The following is a 27,765-nucleotide window of genomic DNA, read 5'->3' on the forward strand; positions in this document are numbered from 1 at the left end:
TAGAAGATTTTTTTCCATCCCTTCACTTTCAACCTATGTGAGTCTTTTGCTGTGAGGTGGGTCTCTTGTAAACAACATACAGATGAGTCATGCTTTCTTATCCAATCAGCTACTCTGTGTCTTTTTATGGGAGCATTCAATCCATTTACATATAAGGTGATTATTGATATGTACTTATTTATTGCCATTTTTGTTTAGTGTGGTTCTATTTTTCTTACCATTTCTGCTGCTAATTACAGCAGTCCTTTTAACATTTCTTGCAGTGCTGGTTTGGTGCTAACGTATTCCCTTAGCCTTTTTTTTTGTCTGGGAAGCTCTTTATTTGACCTTCCATTTTGAATGATAGCCTTGCTGGGTAGAGTAGTCTTGGACTCAGATCCTTGTTTTTCATGACCTTGATTATTTCATGCCGTTCCCTTCTGGCCTGTAGTGTTTCTTGTGAGAAGTCAGCTGAGAGCCTTATGGGATTTCCTTTGTAGGTAACCTTTTGCTTATCTCTTGCTGCTTTTAGGATTCTCTCTTTGTCTTTAATTTTTGGCAGTTTGATTACTATGTGTCTTGGTGTGGGCCTGTTTCGGTTCTTCTTACTTGGGGCTCTGTGCTTCTTGAACTTGAATGCCTTCTTCCTTAACCAAATTTTGAAAGTTTTCTGTCACTATTTCTTTGAATATATTCTCTAACACTTGCTCATTTTTTTCTTCTTCGGGGACTCCTATGATGGAAATATTATTCTGTTTCCAGTTGTCCCACATTTCTCTTAAGCTATCTTCCTGTTTTTAATAGTTTTTTCCTTTTGTTTTTGTGATTGGTTGATTTTTTTCTACCCTGTGTTCTAATTCACAGATCCGGTCCTCAGCTTCCTCTACTCTGCTTTTTAGACCTTCCAATGTGTTTTTCATTTCTGATATGTCGTTTTTAATTTCCAACTGGTTGATTTTCAACACTTCTATGTCTTTACTCATGGTGATCATGTCCTTACACATGCTGTTGAACTTCCTCAACATCATGGCTCTGAATTCTAGTTCTGTTAACTTGCTTAATCGCACCTCATTTATCTCATCTTTGGTAGAGGTCTCTTGTTCTTTCATTTGGCTTTTGTTTCTGTTTCTCACCATTTTGGCTATCACAGTGAGCTTTGGAGTCTGCCAAATTTTCCCTGTGGGTGTTGGTGTTCTGCTGTTTGTGGCTCCCTCTCCTGGGTTTGGATGAGGCAGGGAGGACCCACTTTAACCACCACTGTCAAGTGTTAAGTTTTCTCTAGCTTTATTTTGCCTGGTGGCTATTATTAGAGGTCACCTGAAGAACCGAGGTTTCTGAGTTGCCTGAAAAACTCCCTCAGGTGCTCAGTGTAAGAGAATTTCCCGAGGGTGGGGCAGATGCTGGTTGTTAATGGGCCTCAATTAGCATTTCAATGGCCGCCAGGTGGGGTTGAATCTACAAGGGAGGGGCAGCCGCCTCTCCCCAAGACCCTGGGAAGGAGTAACATGACCACAGTCCTGCGTGGCTGCACTCAGCAAAAGCTCTAAACACCCTCCAAATCCCAAGTGTCCCCACACAGTTCCAGTCCAGTCTGCCTTCCCTCTGCCGGAGCCCAAGTTGAGTGGCTGCTGCCAATTTAGCCTCTGTCCAGACTCTGCATCATGGAGCCACCTGGGACTTTTAACCCTCGGGCACTGCTCCCAGCTAAGGGTGTCCGAGTCTGTGGCACCAGCCGAGGGCCTAGCACTCAGCCAAGTTCACAGGACTCAGCCCAGGCTGCTGTAGACCGTGGGCTCCCGGCCCCCTCTCGTGTCCTCACAAGCCTACCAGGATTGAGTCAGTGTCCCTGGTTATGTGGTCCTCCAGGCTGCCTTTCGGTTGCCCCTTCCTGATGATTTTCTTTATTTTCATTTTAAATCCAGTTTGGTCCTGGGAGATGGTCTGTGTAGCTCCATTCACTCCGCTACCATTTTTTGTTCTTGTTTTTTGTTTTTTTAACTTATCTTTATTGTTGAATGTATTACAATGTTCCTCATTTTTTCCCCATTGACCCCCCTCCTCCCCACGCCCTCCTTACTCCCGCTCCCCTCCTGCCTTTTCACACACTGTTGTCTGTCCATTTGTTTTATATATACATACACACACACACACACACACACACACACACTATATATATATATATATATATATATATATATATATATATATATTCTTTGGTTTATTTCCCCACCCCCACCCCCCAACCACCTTCTGTTTGAGGTTTGTCAGTCTAACAACCAATTTGTACTTCTTTTTTTCCCCCTCACCCTAGGACATTTTTGGATATTTTGTTCAGATAGAGTGGGAGGGAGAGAGAGAGAGAGAAACATCAATGTGAAAGGGACACATTGAGTAGTTGCTACCTGCACAACCCAACCAGGGCCGGGGACAAACTGCAACTGATGTATGTGCTTTTAGCGGGAACCAAACCCGGGTCTCTCAGGACTGCAGGCTGAAGCTCTAACCGCTGAGCCAAACCCGCCAGGGCCCAATTTGTACTTCTTAATCCCTTCACCTTTTTCACCCATTCCCCCAACACCCCTCCCATCTGACAACCATCAAAATGTTCTCTGTATCTATGAGAATATTTCTGTTCTGCTTCTTCATTTTGTTTGTAGATTCAATTGTCGATAGATATGTATTTATTGCCATTTTGTTCGTTCATATATTTAATCTTTTTCTTCAAGAACACCCTTCAACATTTCATATAATAATGGTTTGGTGGTGATGAACTCCTTTAGCTTTTCCTTGTCTAAAAAACTCTATATGGCCAACGATTCTAAATGACAGCTTTGCAGAATAGAGTAATCTTGGTTGTAGGTTCTTGCTCTTCATCACTCTGAATATTTTTTGCCACTCCCTTCTGGCCTGCAATGTTTCTTTTGAGAAATCAGCTGACAATCTTATGGGAACTACCTTGTGGGTAAATAACTGCTTTTATTTTGCTGCTTTTAAGATTTTCTCTTTGTCTTGAACCTTTTGCATTTTGATGATAATGTGTGTTGGTGTGGGCTTCTTGGGGTTCATTTTGTTTGGGACTCTCTTTGCTTTCTGGACTTGTATGTCTGTTTCCTTCACCAAGTTAGGGAAGTTTTCTGCCATTACTGTTTCAAATAGGTTTTTAATTTCTTGTTCTCTCTCTTCTCCTTCTGGCACCCCCAAGATGTGAATGTTGGCATGCTTGAAGTTGTCCCAGAGGCTCCTTACACTATCCTGATTTTTTTTTCTTTTTCTTTTTTTCTGTTCTGATTGCGTGTTTTCTGTTTCCTTATATTCCAAATCGATGGTTTGCTTCTTGGCTTTACCTACTCTACTATTAAATCTGTGTAAATCATTTTTTATTTCAGTTAGTGCCTCCTTCATTTCTGACTGGGCCTTTTTTATGCTCTTGAGGCCCTCACTAAGTTCATTGAAGTTCTCACTAAGTTCATTGAGCATCCTTATGAGCAGTGTTTTGATCTCAGCATCTTTTAAGTTGCTTATCTCCATTTCACTTAGTTCTTTTCTTGGAGTTTTGTTCCATTTTCATTTGGGACCTGTTTCTTTGTCTCCTCATTTTGGCTGCCTCCCCCAAAGATTCCATCAAAAATTTGCTAGACTTAATAAATAAATTTTGCAAAGTAGCAGAATACAAAATTAACATCAAGAAATCGAAGTCATTCTCATACAATAATGATGAACTCACAGAAAGAGAGACTAAAAAAAAATCCCATTTACCATCACAGCAAAAAAAATAAGATATCTAGGAATGACTTTAATCAAATAAATAAAGGACCTATTCGCAGAAAACTACAGGTCATTGAAAAAAGAAATAGAGTAAGATATAAAAAAAGTGGAAGCACATACCTTGTTCATGGATTGGAAGAATTAACATCATTAAAATGTCCATACTATTGTAACCCAGGAGAGTCATCCTCACTCAGACATCAAGTAACTTTGAATATTAGGAGCTTTATTACCTGTGCAGGGACTGCAGCCAACCTACACAGAGGAGAACTGCAGCCCTGAGCTCAGGGAGAGAGTTGCTTATATAGGACAGGGGTTACTCAAGAGTTTAGCAGAGCAAGCAAGCTACATGTACAGAAGCAGATATCAGCAGTTAGTAGCTGTACAAGTTGTTTATTTTATATTTCTTAACATTTATTAGACCCCAGCCTTGAATGCCTCATTGTCCCATCTGGCATCTCCTGATTAGTTAAGCTCATGGTCATGGCTGATGCATACCTTCCTCTTCAAGAATTTTTGCAAAAACAACTCGGGTTCAAGGAACCCAGGAAATGTTCCTTCTTCTAGCAGATGGAGAATTACTGGATTATAACATTCCCCACTGGTTTTATGTACAGATCAAATCTTTGATCTAATGGCAACCTTTGGTAATGAGAGCCCAGGACTAATAATTTGACAGATTGGACCCTCTCTCTTATGAAAGCTATTAATTTGTTTATCATTATAGGTCCACAGAAATAGTCCTAGAAATAGGAGTATGAGGGGGCCTGCTAGAGCAGAGAGAAGAGTAGTGAGCTAGGGGGACCAGTTACAAAGGCCTTCGAACTAGCTACTAGTGGCCTCTTCGCTTCTGGCCTGTTCTGCGAGGCGCTTCCTAAGAACCTGAATACTCCCTCTGATGACTCCTATCTATTGGCATAAAAGCAGCAAGCTTCCCTTAGTGCTCTAAATGCTGTAAGGTGTCAGCGAGATAACTAGAGAAGCACAGCCGAATTGTAAAGGAGCACTTTATTACATGGGCGGGATGCAGGGGCATTCCTTAAATCCTCAGCAACCTGCCTTCTTTATTGCCTGCTTTTAAAGGCACAAACTACAGAAAAAAACTACATTCTCTTGGCACCGCTTTTGGCACCGTTAAGGGGGGGGGGGCTGATACAGAGAAGGGGGAGAGAGGAGTTTGTTTTGTCAGGGCAGTTATTAATCTCTTTTTTCTCATGGTTCCTCTGAGTTCCCCAAGGCTATTATTAACCCCTTATCTTTATATTTTTCTTTGGGTTTCTCAAGGCCCTTATGTTTACAAAGAAAGTCTGCTAGGGTGTGTACGTGTAGTAACTGAGGATCAGAATGGAGTTATTGCATCCCCTTTGTGGTGACATTTTTAAGATTTCTTCAATATCCTATTTCTAAGTTCCCAGTTCTATTGGGGTCTAGATCTATAAAGATTCCCCTGTACAGTTATAATCAGAAAAATTAGAGTCCTGATAAATGCAAGAGTCTCATTTTTAAGGGATCTGGAGAGGCCTGCACTGTCCATTCCGCTTTTTCTGCCTTCAGCCAGGAATGGTGCAGCTAGACTAGGATGTCGTTGACCTTGACAACCATTGGTGCAGGCAGGATGACAGTGTATGCTCCCTTCCAGGCCGGAGTTAGTCCCTGGGTGGTGAATTTCTTTACTTATATTGAGTCCCCAGGCTGGAAAGGGTGCACAGGGCTCGAGGTGGGCACAGGCAGGGCATCGCAGATGTGTTTATGGATGGCCTTCTGGGCAGACTGCAGGGCCTGTAAGAACTGTACGAGGGTGAGGGGGAGCAGAGTGGTCCAGTTTTCACCGGTTTCTAAAGTAAATTTGGTTAAGGTTTCCTTTAAGGTAACTCTGTGGGTGGTAAGCACAATGGAGTTTCTAATTTATATTTAATCCCTTAGAGATATCCTGTGATATTTTTGCTATCAAGGCAGAGCCGTTGTCTGATCTAAGGGTCAGGAGTAGCCTAAACCTGTTATTCCCTTTAATATATCTTAGACTGTTATTCTATTATTAGGGGCAAGCTCTCCCCTCTCAGTGTCCTGTCTTCTTCCCTTCTTGAGTATTCCTCCAATGTCCTGTCTTCCTGTAATATGTATGTCCCTTTCTTTTATCCTTCCTTATCTTTTTATTTCCTCTGCATAATCCTTTTCTTTTTATTTTTTTCCCTGTCTATAATCCTTCTTCAGCTTGCTGATAGACCCTCTACGACTTACACAATCCTTCTTCAACTTACACAGACCCTCTGCGACTTTCTCCGTACCGCAGGCTGACGCTCTAACCGCTGAGCCAAACCGGCCAGGGCTCTGCGACTTTCTTAGTCCCTCCCCTGATGTGAACCTGAGAGCTTGCTCAATCTATCTACTATCTGCACATCCCCTAACTTTTTGTCTCCTCCTCCTTACTTAGATCTACATATCCCTGCTTTCTTCTACCTTCTCCTATTCCCTGTGACCTTACTGGACATTGCTTGCCTCTCAGGAGTTCAGTAAGCTTGGTGTAACCTAACTGGGTAGTCTGGTGCAGCTGGTTGACTAAAGTCCGACCTAGAGCCTCTGGGACTGACAATCTCCCATCCGACAGTATCTACCATCCGTTGCTTTCCTTCGTGGCTTGTTTCTCCTTTTCTAAGTCATTTTCTGACCCAGTGTAAGTAGGAGTCAGAGGCAAACTTGGGTTTGGCATGGTGACTGATATCTAGATAGGTCCCCACTGGTCTTAGGGCCATCTGTCGAGCTTCTTTATTTGCACCACGGTTTCCCTTTGCCCCATCAGAGGGCCTAGATTAGGGCTATGAGTTCAGCCCATTGGGCTGAAGTTCCTCTGTTTAATGACTGAGACTAAATGATACGGTCTAGAGTTATATTGCTGTCCCAGCATACCTGATTTCTTCCTGGACATAGCTGCTCCCGTCCATGAACAATACCTCATCTGATGATGGCAGTGGGTCATCCCTGAGGTCTGGGCGGCCGTCTGCAGTGTTGATTGCCTTCAGGCAGTCCTGCAGAGGTTTCTCCGGGTCATCATCTGGAGGCAGGCTAGCAGGATTGATGGCAATATCCTGGGAAACTTGATGCAAGGGCTGGCCTGGAGTGGCAATGACCAGCAAATGAATGATCTCTGGAGGAGATCACGTCCGAGTAGTGGGTATGGGCATTCTGGCAGGAACAGAAACAAATGAGTCACAGTATTTTTCCCAAGGTCTATAGTCCTCTTTGAAGTCTAGAGGTAGGTTAGGGTCCCATTGGTTTGGTCAGGACTGAGTCTGCTGCACCAGTATCTACTAGGAAACTAACTAGTTTGTCCTCTATTGTCTTGTATTATTCTGGGCTCCAGAGGTCTCAGCTGGAAGGAGCCCTAACCCTGTCATTTTCCTAAATTAAGGATGGCTTTTCATTTTGTTCCTCTACACCTGACTTTGCCCTTGTCTCTTTTATCCTTAATTGGGACCTAGACCTGTTGTCCTGACCCTTCCTCATGTTTCCCTTTCTAGGGTGACCTTATTCCATGTGCCCTGCTTCCCTTAAGTCTGCTACTACTACCTTTGCTAATTCAGCCAATTGGGCCAATAGGCCTAACAGGAGAACACGATGAAAAGTGTCTAAGGAAGCCCTTCCCCCAACAGTATTTGGGTCCTACCACAGTCAGAGGAATGGGAACATTTCCCCTGACCCCAGGTTTACAAAAGGATGCAGGAAAGGGGAGCAACATCCTAACACATATGTTTATGCCGGGCAGAGAGTTTTTTAACTCTCCAAGAGTACTTTGTACCCGTGCCTGGGATCCCTATATTCAATTCCCTAAAGTTCAGAGAACCCTTTTGGAAACTAGCTGCCACCAAACCCACTGCAGAGGAGCAGCCCAGGCTGGCATGGAAAGAATATGCCCCTTTCTGCAGCTGGACCGGGCTGGTACTTCAATGGTTAAACACTTTGCCTGTGAGAATGTTAATAAGCCTTGCAGAGAGGCATTGAGACCTCACTACAAAGAAGCCAGTACATCTGAATATATCCATATCTATTCAGATATTGGGTTAGATCATTAACAGATCCAAATTCATCTTCTTGCTTTTCTGTAATAAGAACCCAAAGTAGGCAAACTCAGGTTAATTACCATTTTAGTATATCCTCAAGAGGGGTCCTGAAGGACAAGATAGAATTTCCTCAGGGGCTGGGAGGAGTTAACTGTCCTTCAGGGCAGGGTGAGGCATTGTTAACAAAACTGTTTTTCCCTTCATTTGAACCTCTGGACACTGACATTTCTTACTATAATTGGGTTTGTCAGTAGTTATATCAATTCAAATATCAATATATGGCATTTGATCCAGGTGACCAGGGCTCCTGTATATTTTCTGATGGACCATAAACGCCAATTGCAAATTGAAACTACCTTTGGGTGGCCAATTAACCCCTTAAGCAGGCTATTCAAGTTCACAGAGTGTTCTCAGGAAACCAGGATCACAGGCTCTTTCATAGTCACAGGAGCGCTTAAAGCAATCAGAAAAGTTAGCAAGCACACATTCCAGGGGAGTCTGGGGGAAGAATTTCCTTGTCCCATCCTACTGAAAGCAAAACAGTTAGAGCAGCAGAGAACATGGAACACAAATAGACAGACAACCGTGGTCAAGACACAAAATACCAATTTCAGAACAGATGCACCCGAAAGTACCAGATTGAAACCGACTGGTACCAATTTCAGAATAGACGCACCCGAAAGTGCCAGATGAAAACCGACTGGTTTCCCAGGTCAGGAGTTGGCGTCCCGACCCTGAGGGGGAAGTGCGGTTAAGTGGCGTTCCGCCCGTAACAATCCCAGATCGCTCCGGACCTACCGAAACAGGCGGAAAGGGAAATCCCTTACCCAGATCCTCGAGGCCGAAGTCCTAGTCTGAATTAGCTGAATCGAAAGCCAGAACGAATGTAGGTGCAGAGGGCGAGGAGGCAGCCCTCCGCGTAATCTGAGGAGGTCGACCCCACAGAAAACGGGGACCTCGTGGTTGATCTCGCTGGGGCCTCCAAATGTTGTAACCCAGGAGAGTCATCCTCACTCAGACATCAAGTAACTTTGAATATTAGGAGCTTTATTACCTGCGCAGGGACTGCAGCCAACCTACACAGAGGAGAACTGCAGCCCTGACCTCAGGGGGAGGGTTGCTTATATAGGACAGGGGTTACTCAAGAGTTTAGCAGAGCAAGCAAGCTGCATGTACAGAAGCAGAGATCAGCAGTTAGTAGCTGTACAAGTTGTTTATTTTATATTTCTTAACATTTATTAGACCCCAGCCTTGAATGCCTCATTGTCCCATCTGGCATCTCCTGATTAGTTAAGCTCATGGTCATGGCTGATGCATACCTTCCTCTTCAAGAATTTTTGCAAAAACAACTCGGGTTCAAGGAACCCAGGAAATGTTCCTTCTTCTAGCAGATGGAGAATTACTGGATTATAACAATACTACCCAAAGCAATCTATAGATTCAATGCAATCCCCATCAAAATACCAACAACATATTTCACAGAACTAGAACAAATACTTCAAAAGTTCATATGGAAGCAAGAAAGACCTCAAATAGCCACAGCAATCTTGAAAAAGAAGAACAAAGTTGGAGGGGTCACATTACCAAATTTCAGGTTATACTACATAGCTACTGTAATCAAAACAGCCTGGTACTGGCACAAGATCAGGCAAATAGATCAATAGAACAGAATAGAGAACCCAGAAATGGACCCAAGACAATATGTTCAATTAATATTTGACAAAGATGGCAAGAGCATACAGTGGAGTGAAGACAGCCTCTTTAATAAATGGTGTTAGAAAAATTGGACAGCTATATGCAAAAAAATATTTCTATGTATTACCTAACTAGATGTATGGAGCTAGCTGAGACCAGATGCTGCTTGTTTGAAAGAATTTAGGAAAACCTGAAGCAGGATCCAAGACAAGCCAATCCTATGGTTAAGCAAGTGGCAACAGCTTGGTTGGGCCTGAAATTTGGGTGGGGCAGGCCCTCAGGGAATTACCAGGGCGGAGCAAACAGTGTGAGCCAGGTTGCTGGAGTCCCAGATATGGCGGCGTCTGCCACCCTGGGCAAGGCCTCACCAAAGAAACAATGGCCTCCCACAGCACGTCTGTTCAGGAGAAAGCTGCCTCTCCAGCCCTCGCTCCAATGCCAAACAACTCAGTTCTTTCCCCTATGTCTCTGGAGCCTTTTAAGCTGCCTCCTTACTCTGGAGCCTGGAGAGTGTGAGTCCAAGTAAGTCCATGTGCAGGCCCTTTAAGAGGAGCTGCCTGGGGCTCCAGAAGCCTCAGCCTCTCTCAGCAGTTCCTGATGGTTTTTCCAGCCAGAAGTTATGGGAACTTCTATTCCTGGCACTGGAACCCTGAGCTGGTGTGAGACAGGGACCCCTCAGTCCTCAGGGATGACCTTCCCAGCCAAGGTATTGTCCTAATTTTTATCAGCCACACATGGGTGTGGGACCAGCCCATTGCACCTTCACCCTCGAACAAGTCTTGATGCGGCCGCTTCTTTAATTTTGTAGTTGTAGGACTTCCATTCAGCTTGATTTCAGCCAGTTTGAAATTATGGTTGTTCTGTAGTTTAGTTGTAACTTTGATGTGGTTGTGGGAGGACATGATACCACCTTTACCTATGCCGCCATCTTGACCAGAAGTCCTCAACAGCTTATTTTATTCATTATATTTCACAAATAAATAAAATTATGTGATACTTGTCTTTCTCTGAATGGCTTATTTTGCTTAGCATAATGCTTCCCAGGTCCCCCCAGGCCTTCTCAAAGGGTAATAGATCTTTCTTGTTTACAGCTGAATAATATTCCATTGTGTAAATATACTATAGGGGCTGCACCAGTCTGCATTCTCACCAGCAGTGTACTAAAGTACCCTTTTCTTCAAATTTTCACCAACACTTGTTTAATGATTTGTTGATGGTAGCCATTCTGACAGGTGTGAAGTGATATCTCATAGTCATTTTAATTTACATCTCTCTGATGATTAGTAATATTGAACATTTTTTCATATGTCTCTTGGCCATTTGCATGTCCTCTTTGGAGAAGTGTCTATTCGGGTCCTCTGCTCATTTTTTAACTGGATTGTTTGTCTTCCTTTTGTTCAGTTCTTTTGTGTGTGTGTGTGTGTGTGTGTGTGTGTGTGTGTGTGTGTGTTTAAATTTTTTTTTTTTTAATGAATTTTTATTTATTTTTTTGTTACAGATATTTTACCTTTTTACCCCATTGGCACCCCCCACCCAACCCCACCTCCGCCCCGTCCCCGGCTTAGTTGTCCATGTCCATTGGTCATGCATACATGCATATAAATTCTGTGGTTTATCTCTTCCCACCCACCCCCACCCCCCATCCCCTCTTCTGAGGGATGTCAGTCTGTGCCCTACTTCCATGTGTCTGGGTCTACTGTATTCCTCAGACTGTTATGTTAATTATATTCTGTATATAAGTGAGATCATGGGGTATTTGTCTTTTTCTGCTTGGCTTCTTTCACTTAGGATAATACTTTCCAGGTCCCTCCATGTCGTCTCAAAGGATAAGAGATCTTTCTTTCTTACCGCTGCATAGTACTCCATTGTGTATATGTACCACCGCTTTTTGATCCATTCGTCTACTGGTGGACACTTGGGCTGTTTCCAGATCTTAGCTATTGTAAATAGTGCTGCTATGAACATGGGGGTACATATATTCTTCCTGATTGGTGTTTCAGTCTTCTTAGGGTATATTCCCAGCAGTGGGACCACTGGGTCAAATGGGAGTTCAATTTTTAATTTTTTGAGGTAGCACCATATTGTTTTCCATAGCGGCTGCACCAGTCTGCATTCCCACCAGCAGTGTACTAGAGTCCCCTTTTCTCCACACCCTTGCCAACACTTGTTGTTTGATGATTTGTTGATGGCGGCCATTCTGACAGGTGTGAGGTGATACCTCATTGTTGTTTTAATTTGCATCTCTCTGATGATTAGTGATGTTGAGCATTTCTTCATATGTCTCTTGGCCATTTGTATGTCTTGTTTGGAGAGGTGTCTATTCAGCTCCTCTGCCCATTTTTTAATTGGGTTCTTTGTCTTCCTTTTGTGGAGTTGTATGAGCACTCTATATATATTGGAAATTAACCCCTTGTCTGATACATCATTGGCAATGATGTTCTCCCATACAGTGGGTTGCCTTTCCATTTTGATGATTGTTTCTTTTGCTGTGCAGAAGCTTTTTAGTTTGATGTAGTCCCATGTGTTCATTTTTTCCTTTATTTCTGTTGCCTTAGATGATGTATCAGTGAAAATTCTGCTCCGTATGATGTCCGAAATTTTGTTGCCTACATTTTCTTCTAGAATTTTTATGGATTCACGGGTCACATTTAAGTCTTTTATCCATTTTGAGTTTATTTTTGTGTATGGTGTAAGTTGATGGTCTAGTTTCATTTTTTTGCATGTAGCTGTCCAATTTTCCCAACACCATTTATTAAAGAGGCTGTCTTTACTCCACTGTATGCTCTTGCCACCTTTGTCAAATATTAATTGAGCGTATTGCCTTGGGTCCATTTCTGGGTTTTCAGTTCTGTTCCACTGGTCTATATGCCTGTTCTTGTGCCAGTACCAGGCTGTTTTGGTTACAGTCGCTTTGTAGTATAACCTGATAACTGGTATTGTGATCCCACCTACTTTGTTCTTCTTTTTCAAGATTGCTGTGGCTATTCGGGGTCTTTTTTGGTTCCATATGAACTTTTGAAGTATTTGTTCTAGTTCTATGAAATATGTCGTTGGTATTTTGATGGGGATTGCATTGAATCTATAGATTGCTTTGGGTAGTATGGACATTTTAATGATGTTAATTCTTCCAATCCATGAACAGGGTATGTGCTTCCACTTTTTTATATCTTTTTCTATTTCTTTTTTCAATGACCTGTAGTTTTCTGCAAATAGGTCCTTTACTTCTTTGGTTAAGTTTATTCCTAGGTATCGTAATTTTTTTGGAGTGATGGTAAATGGGATTTTCAGTTTCTCTTTCTGTGAGTTCATCATTGATGTACAAGAATGCCGTCGATTTCTTGACATTAATTTTGTATCCTGCTAATTTGCCAAAGTCATTTATTAAGTCTAATAGATTTTTGATGGAGTCTTTGGGGTTTTCTATGTACAATATCATGTCATCTGCAAATAATGACAGTTTCACTTCCTCCTTTCCAATTTGGATCCCTTTTATTTTTTCTTCCTGTCTGATTGCTGTGGCTAAGACTTCCAGTACAATGTTAAATAAGAGTGGCGAAAGTGGACATCCCTGTCTTGTTCCTGTTCTTAATGGAAATGTTTTTAGTTTCTGTCCATTGAGTATGATGTTGGCTGTAGGTCTTTCATATATGACCTTTATTATGTCGAGATATGATCCCTCTATTCCTACATTGCTGAGCATTTTTATCAGAAATGGATGCTGGATTTTGTCGAATGCTTTTTCAGCATCTATTGATATGATCATGTGGTTTTTATTCTTCATTTTGTTTATGTGGTGTATCACGTTTATTGATTTGCGAATATTGTACCTGCCTTGCATCCCTGGAATGAATGCCACTTGGTCATGGTGAATAATTTTTTTGATGTATTTCTGGATCCGATTTGCTAATATTTTGTTCAGGATTTTGGCGTCTATGTTCATCAGGGATATTGGCCTGTAGTTTTCTTTCTTCGTAGTGTCTTTTTCTGGTTTTGGAATTAGAATTATGCTGGCTTCATAGAACGCCTTTTGTTCAGTTCTATGAGTACTTTCTATTTTTTTTAAAATAACCCTTGATCCTATATATCTTTGGCAAATGTGTTCCCCCATACAGTGGGTTTGCTTTTCATTCTGATGCTGGTTGGTTTTGCTATGCAGAAACTTTTTAGTTTGATGTAGTCCCATTTATTAATTTTTCCCTTTGTTTCTCTTGCCCTTGGTGATGTATTGGTGAAAATTCTACTATGTATGATGTCTGAGATTTTTCTGCCTACATTTTCTTCTATGATTTTTATGGTTTCATAAGTTAAACTTAAGTCTTTTATCCATTTTGAGTTTATTTCTTGTGTATGGTGTAAGTTGGTGGTCTAGTTTCATTTTTTTCATATACCTGTCCAATTTTTCCAACACCATTTATTGAAGAGACTGTCTTTACTTCATGGTATGCTCTTGCCTCTTTTGTCAAATATTAATTGAGTATAACATCTTGGGTCAATTTCTAGGTTCTCTCTTCTGTTCTTGTGCCAGTAACAGTCTGTTTTGGTAACAATGGCTTTGTAGTGTTACCTGATATTTGGTAATGTGATCCCTTTATCTTTGTTCTTTTTCAAGATTACTGTGGTCATTCAGGGTCTTTTTGGGTTCCATATATATTTTTGAGGTATTTGTCCTAGACCTGTGAAATATGCTGCTAGTATTTTTAGGGATTGCATTGAATCTATAGATTGCTTTGGGTAGAATGGCCATTTTAATTATGTTGATTCTTCCAATCCATGAACATGGTACATGCTTCCACTTTTTTATATCTTCCTGTATTTCTCTTTCCAACGTCCTGTACTTTTCTGAGAATAGGTCTTTTACCTCCTTGGTTAAGTTTACTCCTAGATGTCTTAGTTTTTTGTTTGTTTGTTTGTTTTGTTTTTTTAGTTTATCTTTCTGGGTATTCATTATTGGTGTATAAAAATGTCATCAATTTCTGGATGTTAATTTTGTATCCTGCTACTTTTTTTGAATTCATTTATTAAATCTAGTATTTTTTGTGAAGTTTGTAGGGTTTTCTATTATACTATCATGAAATCTGTAAATAATGAAAGTTTCACTTCCTTCTTTCCAATTTAGATGCTTTTTATTTTTTCTTCTTGTCTGATTGCTATGGCTAAGACTTCCAGTACTATGTTGAATAAGAGTGGTGATAAGAGACATCCTGGTATTCTTGTTTTTATGGGAAATGCTTTTAGTTTTGTCCATTGAGTATGATGTTGGCTGTAGGTTTGTCATATATGGCCTGTATTATATTGAGGTATGATCCTTCTATTCATATTTTGCTGAGAATTTTTATCAAAAATGACTGCAGGATTTTGTCAAATGCTTTTTCAGCATCTACTGATATAATCATATGATTTTTATTTTTCATTTTTTATGTGGTGTATTACATGTATTGATTTGCAAATATTGTACCAGTCTTGCATCCCTGGAATAAATCCCACTTGCTTGTGGTGGGTGAATATTTTCTTTGATGTATTGTTGAATCCGATTTGCTAATATTTTGTTGAGAATTTTGGCATCTATGTTCATCAGGGATATTGGCCTGTAATTTTCTTTCATTGTAGTGTATTTATCTGGTTTTGGAATAGAACTCTGTTGGCCTCATAAAAAGAGCTTGAAAGTCTTTCTTCCTCTTGGATTTTTTTGTATAGTTTGAAGAGAATAGGCATTAATTCTTCTTTGAATGGTTGTGAAACCTCCTTTGTGAAGTTGCCAAGACCAGGATTTTTGTTTGCTGGCAGGTTGATTACTGTTTCAATTTCCTTAGTTGTTATTGGTCTGTTTGGGTTTTCTGACTCTTCCTGGTTGAGTTTTGGAAGATTGTATGATTCTAGGAATTTGTCTATTTTACCTAGGTTGTCAAATTTGTTGGCATATAATTGTTCATAGTATTTTCTTACAATCATTTGTATTTCTGTGGTGTCAGATGTTACTTCACCTCTTTTGTTTCTGACTTTATTTAATTGAGTTCTTTCTCTGTTTCTTGGTTCACCTGGCTAAAGGTTCATCAATCTTGTTTGTCTTTTCAAAGAACCAGCTCTTGGATTCATTGATCATTTTTAAATTTTTTGTCTCTGTGTCATTTATTTCTGCAGTGATCTTTATTCTTTCCTTCCTTCTACTTACCCTGGGTTTTTCTTTTGGTTCTCATTCTAATTCTTTAAGTTATTTAATTAGATAGCTTATCAGAAATTTTTTTTTCTTGCAGTAAGCATGTAATATTGTGAACTTACCTCTCAGAACTGTTTTGCTGTGTTCCACATATTTTGTGTTGTTGTGTGTTTATTTTCATTAGTTTCCAGGAAGTCTTCCTAGATTTCATTGCTAACCTATTCATTGTTTAATAACATACTATTCAGCCTCCATGTGTTTAAATGTGTTTGAGTGTTTTTATTGTAATTGGTTTCTAGTTTCATGTCATTTTGCTCCAAGAAGATGCTCCATATCATTTCAATCTTCTTGAAATTGTAGAGACTTAGTTTGTGTCCTAACATGCATTCTATCTTTGAGAACTTGAGAAGAATGTATATTCTGAAACTTTGGGGTAAAATGTTCTGTAAATATTAATGAAATTTATCTGATCTAATGTATCATTTAGGTTCTCTGTTTTCTTGTTGATTCTTTGTCTAGAAGACCTATTCAGTGATGTCAGTGGAATGTTAAAGTCCCCTACTATGAATGTGTCACTGTCAATCTCTCCCTTAAAATGCTCTGGAAATTTTAAAATAATTTTGGTGTTCTTATATTGGGTTCATATTTATATTTACCAGGGTTTTATCCTCTTGGTGGATCAATCCCTTTTATTATGTAGTGACATTCTTTGTTTATTGTTATAACCTTCTTTTTCAAGTCTATTTAATCATATATGAGTATTGCTACCCTAGCTCTTTTTTGTTTCCATTTGCATGGAAATTTTTTTTTCATCCCTTCATTTTCATCCTGTGTGAGTCTTGTTGCAATGTGCATCTCTTGTAGCCAGCATGTATATAGGTCATTTTTTAACCAATTAGCTACCCTATGTCTAATTATTAGAGCATTTAAGCCATTTACATTTAAGGTTATTACTGATGGATAATTATTTGTTGCCATTTTTATTCTTTATGCCTGTGTTCCTCTCTCTTTCTCTCTCTATATCTTCTTATTATTAAAACAATTACTTTAGGCCTAGCCAGTGTGGCTCAGTGGATTAAGAGTCATCCCATTTACTTATAGTTCTCCGTTCAATTCCTGGTCAGGGTACATGCTTGTGTTGCAGGCTTGATACCCATTGGGGGGCACTTAGGGGCAACCAATCAATGTTTCTCTCTCACATCGATTCTTCTATCTGACTCTTTGTCTCTCTCTCTCTCCCTCTCTAAAAAAATCAATAAAAGTATAGTTTTTAAAACAGTCCTCTTAGCATTTCTTGCAATGCTGGTTTGATGCTAATAAACTCCTTTAGCCTTTTTTTATTCCTCTGGGAAGCTCTTAATTTCACCTTTAGTTTTGAATGATAGTCTTGCTGAATAGAGTTGTCTTAGATTCAGTACCTTGCTTTTCATGACTTTGTATTCTTTATGACACTCCCTTCTGGGCTGCAGTGTTTCTATTGAGAAATCAGCTGATAGCTTGTAGGTAATTTTCTGTCTCTCTCTTTCTGCCTTTTAGGTTCTTTCATTGTCTTTAACATTTGCCATTTGAATTATGATGTGTTTAGGTTAGGTCTTTGGGATTTCATCTTGCTTGGGACTCTCTGTGTTTCCTGTACTTGTATGAAGTTTTCCTTCACCAGGTTAGGGAAGTTTTCTGTCATTATTTCTTCAAACAGGTTCTCTATTCCTTTCTCTGATTCTTCTCCTTCTAGTATCCCTATGATGTGAATGTTGTTACATTTCATATTGTCCCAAAGCTCCCTTAAACTCTCCTCCTGCTTTTTTTTTTCCCCCATTTGCTGCTCTAATTGGTGGGTTTTTTTCTCCCTTGTCTTCTAACTCACTGATTCAATTCTCAGCTTCTTCTAATCTGCTACTGAATCTTTCAGGGGAATTTTTTATTTCAGCTATGTCATTCTTCATTTCCACTTGATTCTTATTCATAGCTTCTACCTGTTTTTTCATGTTGATTAGTTCCAACTAAGTTCTTTATAATTCTCATTGAGTTGCTTCTAATTCTCACTAAGGTGTTTGAGCACCCTTACAATTATTACTTTGACATTTTTATCTGATACATTGCTTGCCTTCACTTGACTTAGATCCTTTATCTGACTATTCCTCCTTTTCTTTCATTTTAGGGTTGATTCTTTGTCTCAGTGTTTTATCAGTCCAGTGGTTTGGGGCAAGGTAAGGTAGGCTGGATCACAGGATCATTTCCATGTATCCAGGGGCAACAGGTTGCAGCAGGTCATGCACACCAGATCTTGGATCTGGTCCATTTATCCAGGGCACTTAGCAACTCTCGATGATAGCAGTGGTGTGGACGTTGGATCATGGCAAGTCCAACTGCCACTGTGGCGGGTTTGGCAGTTATTATTTGGCGGGGGGATCTACCATTTGTTTATTTTAATTTTTTTAAATTTATTTTTGTTACAGATGTTTCTCCTTTCTGCCCCACTGATACACCCCTCACCCACATTCCCTGCCCTGTCCCCAGCTTTGTTGTCCATGTCCACTGTTCATGCATACATGCATATAAGTTCTGTGGTTTATTTCTCCCCTACACCCTCTTTTCTGGGAATTGTCAGTCTGTACCCCACTTCCACGTCACTGGGATTACCACATTCCTCAGACTGTTATGTACATTATATTCCACAAGTAAGTGAGATCATGTGATATTTGTCTTTCTCTGCTTGGCTTGTTTTGCTTGGGATAATGCTCCCCAGGTCCCTCCATGTCATCTCAAAGGATAAGAGATCTTTCTTTCTTACAGCTGCCTAGTAATCCATTGTGTATATGTACCACAGCTTTTTTATCCATTCATCTACTGATGGACATTTGGGCTGTTTCCAGATATTAGCTATTGTAAATAGTGCTGCTACGAACATAGGGGTACATATATTCTTGCTGATTGGTGTTTCAGGCTTCGTAGGGTATATTCCTAGAAGTGAAATGACTGGGTCAAATGGCAGGTCAATTTTTAATTTTTTGAGGTCACACCATATTGTTTTCCATAGTGGCTGCACCAGTCTGCATTCCCACCAGCAGTGTACTAGAGTCCCCTTTTCTCCACACCCTTGCCAACACTTGTTGTTTGATGATTTGTTGATGGCAGCCATTCTGACAGGTGTGAGGTGATACCTCATTGTTGTTTTAATTTGCATCTCTCTGATGATTAGTGATGTTGAGCATTGCTTCATATGTCTCTTAGCCATTTGTATTTCTTGTATGGAGAGGTGTCTAGTTCTTCTGCCCATTTTTTAATTGGGTTCTTTGTCTTCCTTTTGTTGAGTTGTATGAGCACTTTATATTTATTGAAAATTAACCTCTTATCTGATATATCATTGGCAATTATGCTCTTCCATACAGTGGGTTACCTTTCCATTTTGATGATTGTATCTTTTGCTGTGCAGAAGCTTTTGAGTTTGATGTAGTCCCATGCGTTCATTTTCTTCTTTGTTTCTGTTGCCTTAGGTTATGTATCAGTGGGAATTCTGTTTTGTATGATGTCTGAAATTTTGTTGCCTACAGTTTTTTCTAGGATTTTTGTTCCTGTTCTTAAGGGAAATGGTTTTAATTTTTGCCCATTGAGTATGATGTTGGCTCTAGGTCTTTCATATATGGCCTTTATTATGTCGAGATATGATCCCTCTATTTCCAGATTGCTGAGCATTTTTATCAGAAATGGGTGCTGGATTTTGTTGAATGTTTTTCCAGCATTTATTGACATGATCACATGATTTTTTATCTTTCATTCTGTTTATGTGGTGTATCACATTTATTAATTTGCAAATTTTGTACAAGCCTTGCATCCCTGGGATAAACCCCAGTTGGTCATGGTGAATAATTTTTTTGATGTACTACTGGATCTAAATTGCTAGTATTTTGTTCAGGATCTTGGCATCTATGATCATCAGGGATATTGGCCTGCAGTTTTCTTTTTTGTAGTGTTTTGGGTTTTTTTCCTGGTTTTAGACTTAGAATTATGCTGGCCTCATATAACGAGTTTTGAAGTCTTTCTTCTTAAATATTTTGAAATAGTTTGAGGAGAATGGGTATCAGTTCTTCTTTGGATGTTTGGTTAACATTCCCCCATGAAGCCATCCAGGCCTGTTCTTTTGTTTGCTGGGAAGGTCTTGATTATATCTTCAATTTTCTTAGTTGTTATTGGTCTGTTCAAGTTTTCTATCTCTTTCCGGTCCAGTTTTGGGAGACTATATGTTTCTAGAAATTTGTCCTTTTTGCTTAGATTGTCAAATTTGTTGCTGTATAATTGTTCATAATATCTGATAACAATCCTTTGTATTTCTGTGGTGTCAGTTATGATTTCTCCTCTTTCATTTCTGATTTTGTGTATTTGGGTTCTCTCTCTTTGTTTCTTGGTGAATCTAGCTAAGGGTCCATCAATCTTATTTATCTTTTCAAAGAATGATGTCTCTGTTTCATTAATCCTTTGAATTGTTTCTGTGGTCTCTATGTCATTTATTTCTGCTCTGATTTTTACTATTTCCTTTCTTCTACTTGCTTCAAGGTTTTCTTTATGTTTGCTTTCCAGTTCTTTAAGTTGTGAGGTTAGATAGTCTATTAGAAATTTTTCTTGATTTTTGAGGTAGGCTTGTAGTGCTATGAACTTCCCTCTCAGAACTGCTTTCGCTGCAACCCATAGATTGTGTGTTGTTATGTGTTCATTTTCATTGTTTCTAGGAAGTTTTTAATTTCTTCCTTGATATCCATGGTAACCCATACATTGTTCAATATCATGCCACTTAGCCTCCATGTTTTCAAATGTCTTTGCATGTTCTTGTTGCAATTGATTTCTAGTTTCATGCCATTGTGATCTGAGAAGATGCTTGACATTATTTCAATCTTCTCAAACTTATAGGGACTTAGTTTGTGCCCTAACATTTGGTCTATCTTTGAGAATGTCCCATGTGCACTTGAGAAGACTGTGAATTCTGCAGTTTTGAGGTGTAATTCTCTGTAGATATTTATTAAATCCATTTGATCTAGCGCTTCATTTAGAGTCTGTTTCCATGTGAATTTTTTGTCTAGAAGACCTATCCAGTGATTTCAGCGGGGTATTGAAGTCCCCTGCTATGATTGTATTTCTGTTGATTTCTCCTTTGAAGTCCTCCAAAAGATTTGTAATATATGTTGGTGCTCCTATATTGGGTGCATATATATATTTACCAAGGTATGTCTTCCTGTTGGATAGATCTTTTCAATATTATGTAGTGGCCTTCTTTGTCTCTAGTTATGGCCTTTACTTTGAAATCTACTTTATCAGATGTGAGTATTGCTACCCCAGCTTATTTTGCTTTCCATTTGCTTGAAAGATTTCTTTCCATCCCTTCACTTTCAACCTATGTGAGTCTTTTGTTGTAAGGTGGGTCTCTTATAAACAACATATATGTGAGCCATGCTTTCTTATCCAGTCAGCTACTGTGTGTTTTTTAATCCGAGCATTCAAACCATTCACATTTAAGGTGATAATTGATATGTACTTATTTATTGCCATTTGCGTTTAGTGTGGTTATATATTTATTTCCTATTTCTTCTACTAATTGCAGCGGTCCTTTTAGCATATCTTGCAGTGCTGGTTTGGTGTTAATATATTCCCTTAGCCTTTTTTGTCTGGAAAGCTCTTTATTTGACCTTCTATGTTGAATAATAGCCTTAATACATAGAGTAGTCTTGGATTCAGATCCTTGTTTTTCATGACCTTGATTACTTCATGCCACTTCCTTCTGGCCTGTGGTGTTTCTGTTGCAAAGTCAGCTGAGAGCCTTATGGGACTTCCTTTGTAGGTATCCTATTGCTTATCTCAAGCTGCCTTTAAGATTCTCTCTTTGTCTTTAATTTTTGGCATTTTAATTACTATGTGTCTTGATGTGTGCCTGTTTGGATTCTTTTTACTTGGGGCTCTCTGTGCTTCTTGAACTTGAATGCCTCTTCCTTCACCAAGTTTGGAAGGTTTCCTGTCACTATTTCTTCAAATATATTCTCTAACCCTTGCCCATTTTTTTCCTCTTCGGGGACTCCTATGATACAAATGTTATTACATTCCAGTTGTCCCACAGTTTTCTTAAGCTGTCTTCCTGTGTTTTAATTGTTTTTTTTTTCCTTTTGGTTTGCTGATTGATTGATTTTTTTTACCGTTTTCTAATTCACTGATCCTGTCCTCAGCTTCCTCTACTCTATTGGTTAGTCCTTCCAATGTGTTCTTAATTTCTGCTATGTCATTCTTTATTTCCACTTGGTTGGTTTTTAATGTTTCTATATCTTTACTCATGGTGTTGTTGGCCTTACTCATGCTGTTGAGCTTTCTCAAGATCATGCCTTTTAACTCAACTTCTGATAATTTGCTTAGCTGCATTTCATTGATCTTATTTTCAATACAGTTATCTTGTTCTTTTGTTTGGGATTTGTTTCTTTGTTTCACCGTTTTGGCTATTTCAGTGGTGTTTGGGAGCCTGCCAAATTTTCCCTGTGGGTGTTGGTGTTCTGCTGTTTGTGGATCCCTCTACTGGGTTTGGATGAGCCTGGGTGGGCCCACATTAAACTCCACTATCAAATCTTACTTTCATGGGTAGATTTGCAAGCCCAGGTAAGGTTCAGTTATCCTCTAGCTTTTTTGCCTGGAGGCTAGTAGTCTCAGTTACTCAGGGCCTTGGAATGTAGCCCTGGTGTCCTGTGTAAGAAGATTTCCAGAGTGGGGACCGATGCTGGTTGTTAATGAGCCTCAATTTGCATTTCTTTGCCTCACCTGGGAAAGGCTTTTTCTCCAAGGGAGGGGCTGCTGCTTTTCCCCAAAACTCTGGGAAGGAGCACACCGGCTACCATCTTTTGTGGCTGCAACTCAGCAAAAATTCTGAGTGCCATTCAAATCCCTGGTATCCCCAGTGTTCCAGCTCAGTCTTCCCTCCCTCTGCCAGAGCTCCAGGTGAGTGGCTGTGGCTATTTAGCACTTTGTCCTGGCTCTCTGTGCTGTGGAGTGGGCTTGGTCTTTATTCCCCAAGGGGCTGCTCATAGCTAAGACTGCTGCTGTTCGTGGGCTCCCTGCTCACTACCTTGTCATGCCTCCGCAGATCCTACCAATGTTTCTGGTTATATGGTCCTGTCCTGCTGCTTTTATGTTGCTTTTATCCCAAAGATTTGTTTTTATTTTAGTTGTAATTTCCATTTGGCCCTGGGAGATCATATGTGTAGCTTCCACTATCTCCGCCACCATTTTCACATCTTCTACACCTATCTTGTGTGCAGCTGGGTTTCACAGGTCTCTCTGGTGCCCTCACACCCTGCAGGTCCCGTGGGTAACTGGATCGCACAGTCCCTTTGGAGACCAGGCTCTATGCCTATCTTATGGGCTGCTGGGTCTCACAGGTCTCTCTGGTGGTTCAGCACCCCACAGGTCCTGCGGGTAACTGGATCGCACAGTCCCTGCTGGGTCCCAGAGGTCTTTCTGGTGCCCTCGCACCCTGCACATCCTGCCAGCAGGAAGCTGGATTGCACCAGTCCCTCTCGAGTTCTGGCTTCCCACCACTCTTGCGGGCTGCTGGGTCACAGAGGCCTCTCTGGTTCCCCCGTACCCTACAGGTCCCACAGGTGGGCAGCTATATTACACCAGTCCCTCTCGGGCTCCGGCTTCCCACTGCTCTTGTGGGCTGGTGGTCTGCACAGGCCTCTGTGGAGCCCCAAGTCCTGCTGCTGGCGGCTGGGGAGTGCTGGTGCCCCGTGAGGCTCAACTCCTGCTCAGCTTTTGCTGTAGTGTTTGGGGATGGGTCTCAGCTGCTGGTCTGTGTTTCTGTTGCCTGGGGATGGATGTCTTCTCCCCAGCCTCTGGGGGTATATCTGGACTTTGATTGGGCTGCTACTGTGGGGGATGATTCTGGGCTCCCGGCTGTCATTGGCTTCTGTGACCGGCACTTTGGCAGCTCCACTACTTTGCACTTGTCTTTGTTGGCACAGAGTGTCCACTGGTCTGATGGTGCCAGGTGCACTGGTGGCCTCAGGTTGCTGGGCCCTAGCCGCCCTCAGGTTGCTGGGCCCTAGCCGCTCCGACTACTTCCTCCCAGGGAAGACCCAGGATCTTCCAAAATGGTTTCGTCAGCTATTATTAATGGTAGTGGTGGCAGAGGGTCTGGTGGCTCTTAGCCACATTAGATTTCTGCTACATGGGGGCCTGTGGTGCTAGCAGCTCACTGATGCAATGGGGCTTGCTGCTCTCTGCTATTGTGGGTCTCATGGTGCCAGTGGCCCTCTGCTGCTGGTGGGTCCTAAAGGGGCAATGGCACTCTACTGCTGTTAGATCCATAGAAGCAGTGGCCCTGTATTGCTAGCAGGTCCTGAAGGATCGAAGCCCTCTGCTGCTGGCAGGTCTCATGGGAGTGGCAGCCCTCTGCTGCTGATAAATCCCACAGGAGCAGTGGCTTTCTACTGATGGTGGGTCTAGTAAGAACAGGCCCTCTCTCTTCTCTTTCTAATGGTGTATTTGTTCATCTTGTTCTTGTTTATCTCCAAACTTTTCTCTACTTTTAAAACTGATTATGTTGATACCATAATAGAAAGCCTATCCCAAATTCTCAGACATTGGCTGAAATTCTATAGTCAGATAAGCATTAGTACCCCATGCCTTAGTACCTCACTAAAGATTAAACAATGCTTGTTGTTCAGCAATAAATGAAGAATGAGTTTCCCAGGGTGGCTGGGTAGGTTAAAAACACATGATTAGTAGATTAATGTTTGCTTTCCTTCTTCCCCTTATGTTTCCTTTGGCTAGAATATTATAATGAATCTGATGCTTCCCATACTCAACCACTGACCTTTGAACATTTTCATGTTTTCAGCATTAATTTTCCCATGCATTAGATGTTGACTTTCAAATTCTGAATTAAAAAGTTAAGGGAAGTTAGAAAAATGAGTAAGTCTGATGGATAGATTGTTCCTACTGAAAATATACCTATATGTGAAATCCTAAGTGATCATACCAACTGGCAAGATCTACCGGGATCTTAATGATCACTATTTATGTGTGTGCAGGTAAAAGAAGGGAAGGGGAGGGGAGGAGTACTTAGTGGCAGTATTTCTGATCAGAATCACCCCTAGGGATTCCTAGGCTCTTACTGGGATGAATGCCTCACCTCACCTTCCTTATTATATCCTCTTGGCATTGCATCCCCACCTCCACTCCAAAATACTTAAAGAATATCTAAATACTTCTTAGTGGTAGAGGGCTCACATTAAAATAAGTAAATTGTTAGTCTTGATTTTGCCTTCCCTTCTCCCTTGCCTTTGTCTATCTCCTTCACCTCAGAAGATGATAGTAATTATTGTTCTAGCTCATGTCCTTAAGTCAATTCAAGGTGTTGGGAGCTGCAGGGCCCAGAGTTTATGGCAAAAGGATTCATCTACACATTCAATCATACATACATGTACCCATCCATCCAACCACTCACTCATCTAGGCATCCTTTCATGCACTCTTTCACCCAAGCATCTTATCCACCTTGCCCTCCATGTATTCTTCTACTCATTTACCCATCTATACATCCAAATACCCATTCATCCACCCATCCGTCAACCCAACTAAAATGTATTTGGCACTAACTTGGTTCCAAGCACTTTACTAGGTACTGAGGAGATTACTTTCTATTGAAAAAAACAGAGACATAAACCAATGGTTAGAGCAGAGTGTGAGGACTATGGAAAATACAGAGAATGTCATGAGAGCATGTGAGAGGAAAATTTTGGCTCAACCAGATGAATGAATGATAATCAGAAGAGATGACGATACCTGTCTAGTTTTTAAAGGGTTGGTTAGGAATTATCCAGGCAAGAAAGTATCTTAGACAAAGGGGGTCAGTACATGACAAGGTGAGTGGAGGCTCAGATGCCCAAAATTATGTGGCTTGGCCAAGATGGTCAGTGGTTTGGTGAGACCAAAACAAGCTTGTTAGGGGAGTAGCAAGAGATGGGCCTAGAATGAGCACTATGAACTGCTCTAAGACATATAAACTGTGTCCTGAGAGATTTGGGAAAATGCTGGATGTTTTAAGGGTTTTGTGCAGGGCTGAAAGGTGGGTAAGAGGGAAGAGAGGCAAGAAAAATTTAGAAAGGCATGTCTACAGACTTAGTCTTCGACTGGATGCGAGCATGAAAACTATACAAGAGAAGAGGGTATTTTATTCTCATTTAGTGCTGTCGCTCTCCCCCATGCTCCCACTCTGCCCTCCATATTAAGGAGCACGAATGAGTGGTAGGGTTGGACCATACAACCTTTATGCTTCCTTCTAGCTCTGGGAAACTATGATCCTGCTTGTCAATATTTCAACCCAATTAGGACTTGGCCAGCGTCACTTCAAACATGCCCATGGTCTCAGTTCAGATGAAAGATTTGAATGTTGCCTCTGTTTTGTGGTTTTCCAAATTCCAGGATATTAACATATCCTGGAATGAAATAAAAATAAACAAAATGTTCATAAAGGAATAAAAATGAACATAGTTCAGTAAATAAAAAGCAGGGTTTGTTTTCCCATTGAAATTCTTTTATTCAGTAAAGTAGGTAATCTTTATATTCTTAACACTTTATTTTTCCCACTTAAGGCCATAAACTTATTACCATTTTGAATGAGGGAGAAATGTGGCTTCTAAACCTGTTTGTTCTCAATTGGTTCTTGTGGGACACCTTGAGCCACCACTAAACATGCACCAGGCATCCATTACAGGTCACCTACCAAGTCAGGGATGTCCTCTCAGCAGAGTCTCCACAGGAGGTGGGGACAGAAAAAAAGGACAATTTTCTTGTCCCACAGAGCAGGAAGTCTCTCCTCACACCACCCTTACCAACTGAAAGACAAGGAGCCCTAAGATCTGGCCCTTTCTGCCACTAATTTTCTGTGACTTTTCAGACAAGTAGCCTTCAATTTTTCCATCCTCAAAATATGGTGGGGGAATTTGAAATGACAAAATAATATTTAAATATCTGCTGGCTATAATCCCTAATAATGTCACCAATCTGTTTCCAAGAGCTAATTTATAAAATGTATGATAGAGGACGAAGCAATGGCAAAATGGTTATGATGGCAAGCTCTAAAGCCCTGAATGTTGCTTCTTCCAATTCCTGGTTGTGTGACTTTGGGCAAATTACTTAACTTCTATGTGCCTCAGTTTTCTCACCTGTATGGTTAATAATAGTCGTAACCTCATAGGTTTGTTGAAATTTTTAATTTATGTAATTAATACATATAAAGCATTTAGCAAAATGATTGGCACATGTGTTTCACAAATGTGTGTTACTATAATCATTACCTAAGAAAGCCACCTAGTTCTAAATCCTCAGTCACAAGTTCTTTATGTGGGGAGTGGGGGGGGGTTGAACCTCCATGAGCAGGAAAAGCTGCAGGAAACAGGCAGAGAGGCCTACCTTGGAGACATAGGTCCTTCCTCACCCTCCCAGAAGAAAGAATTACTTCCCATGGTTGCCTTGAAAATTCCAGTAAAATTGACTTATTGCAAGTTGCAGTATTTTGTCTTTTTTTAAATATGTTTTTATTGATTTTTTAGATAGAGAAAGGGAGAGAGATAGAAACATCGATGTGAGAGAGATACATCAATCGGCTGCCTCCTGCATGCCCCCTACTAGATATCAAGCCCGCAACCCCGGCATGTGCCCTCACAGGTAATTGAACCGGGAACTCTCAGTCCATGGGACAATGCTCAATCCACTGAGCCACACCAGCCAGGCTATTTTGTCTTTTTAACTAGATTTGTGGCAATGTTCTTGAACAGAATTCTTTGTGCCTACTTCCATGGCAATTTGAATGGTCCTGAATCACAGAAGGCACTTATCGACTGTTTCCACTACAGCACCTTCGTTGAAAAGCTTGCAGTCTCTTAGGATAAAGCTGTATCATATAAGTGAGGAAACAATACAATCTGGGTTTAGGGCTAATTAAAGTGCTAATTCTTCCAAAATGTATTACCATTAGGTTGTCCAATAATTCCCAATAATAATAATTTTAAATGCTTATTTAAATTAAATATATAATGTATCTTATAAGCCTAATTTTCATTATGACCCTCAATTATTAATAATAATG

General features: G+C 40.6%; 1 protein-coding gene across 1 annotated transcript in view; it reads left to right on the forward strand.

Moving 5' to 3' along the window:
* The window catches only part of DIPK2B (divergent protein kinase domain 2B), an 85,185-nt gene that overhangs the window by 13,333 nt on the left and 44,087 nt on the right, over positions 1-27,765 (forward strand). The window lies entirely within an intron of this gene.

This window comes from Molossus molossus, unplaced genomic scaffold (genome assembly GCF_014108415.1).
Source record: "Molossus molossus isolate mMolMol1 unplaced genomic scaffold, mMolMol1.p scaffold_m16_p_2, whole genome shotgun sequence".
NCBI lineage: Eukaryota > Metazoa > Chordata > Mammalia > Chiroptera > Molossidae > Molossus > Molossus molossus.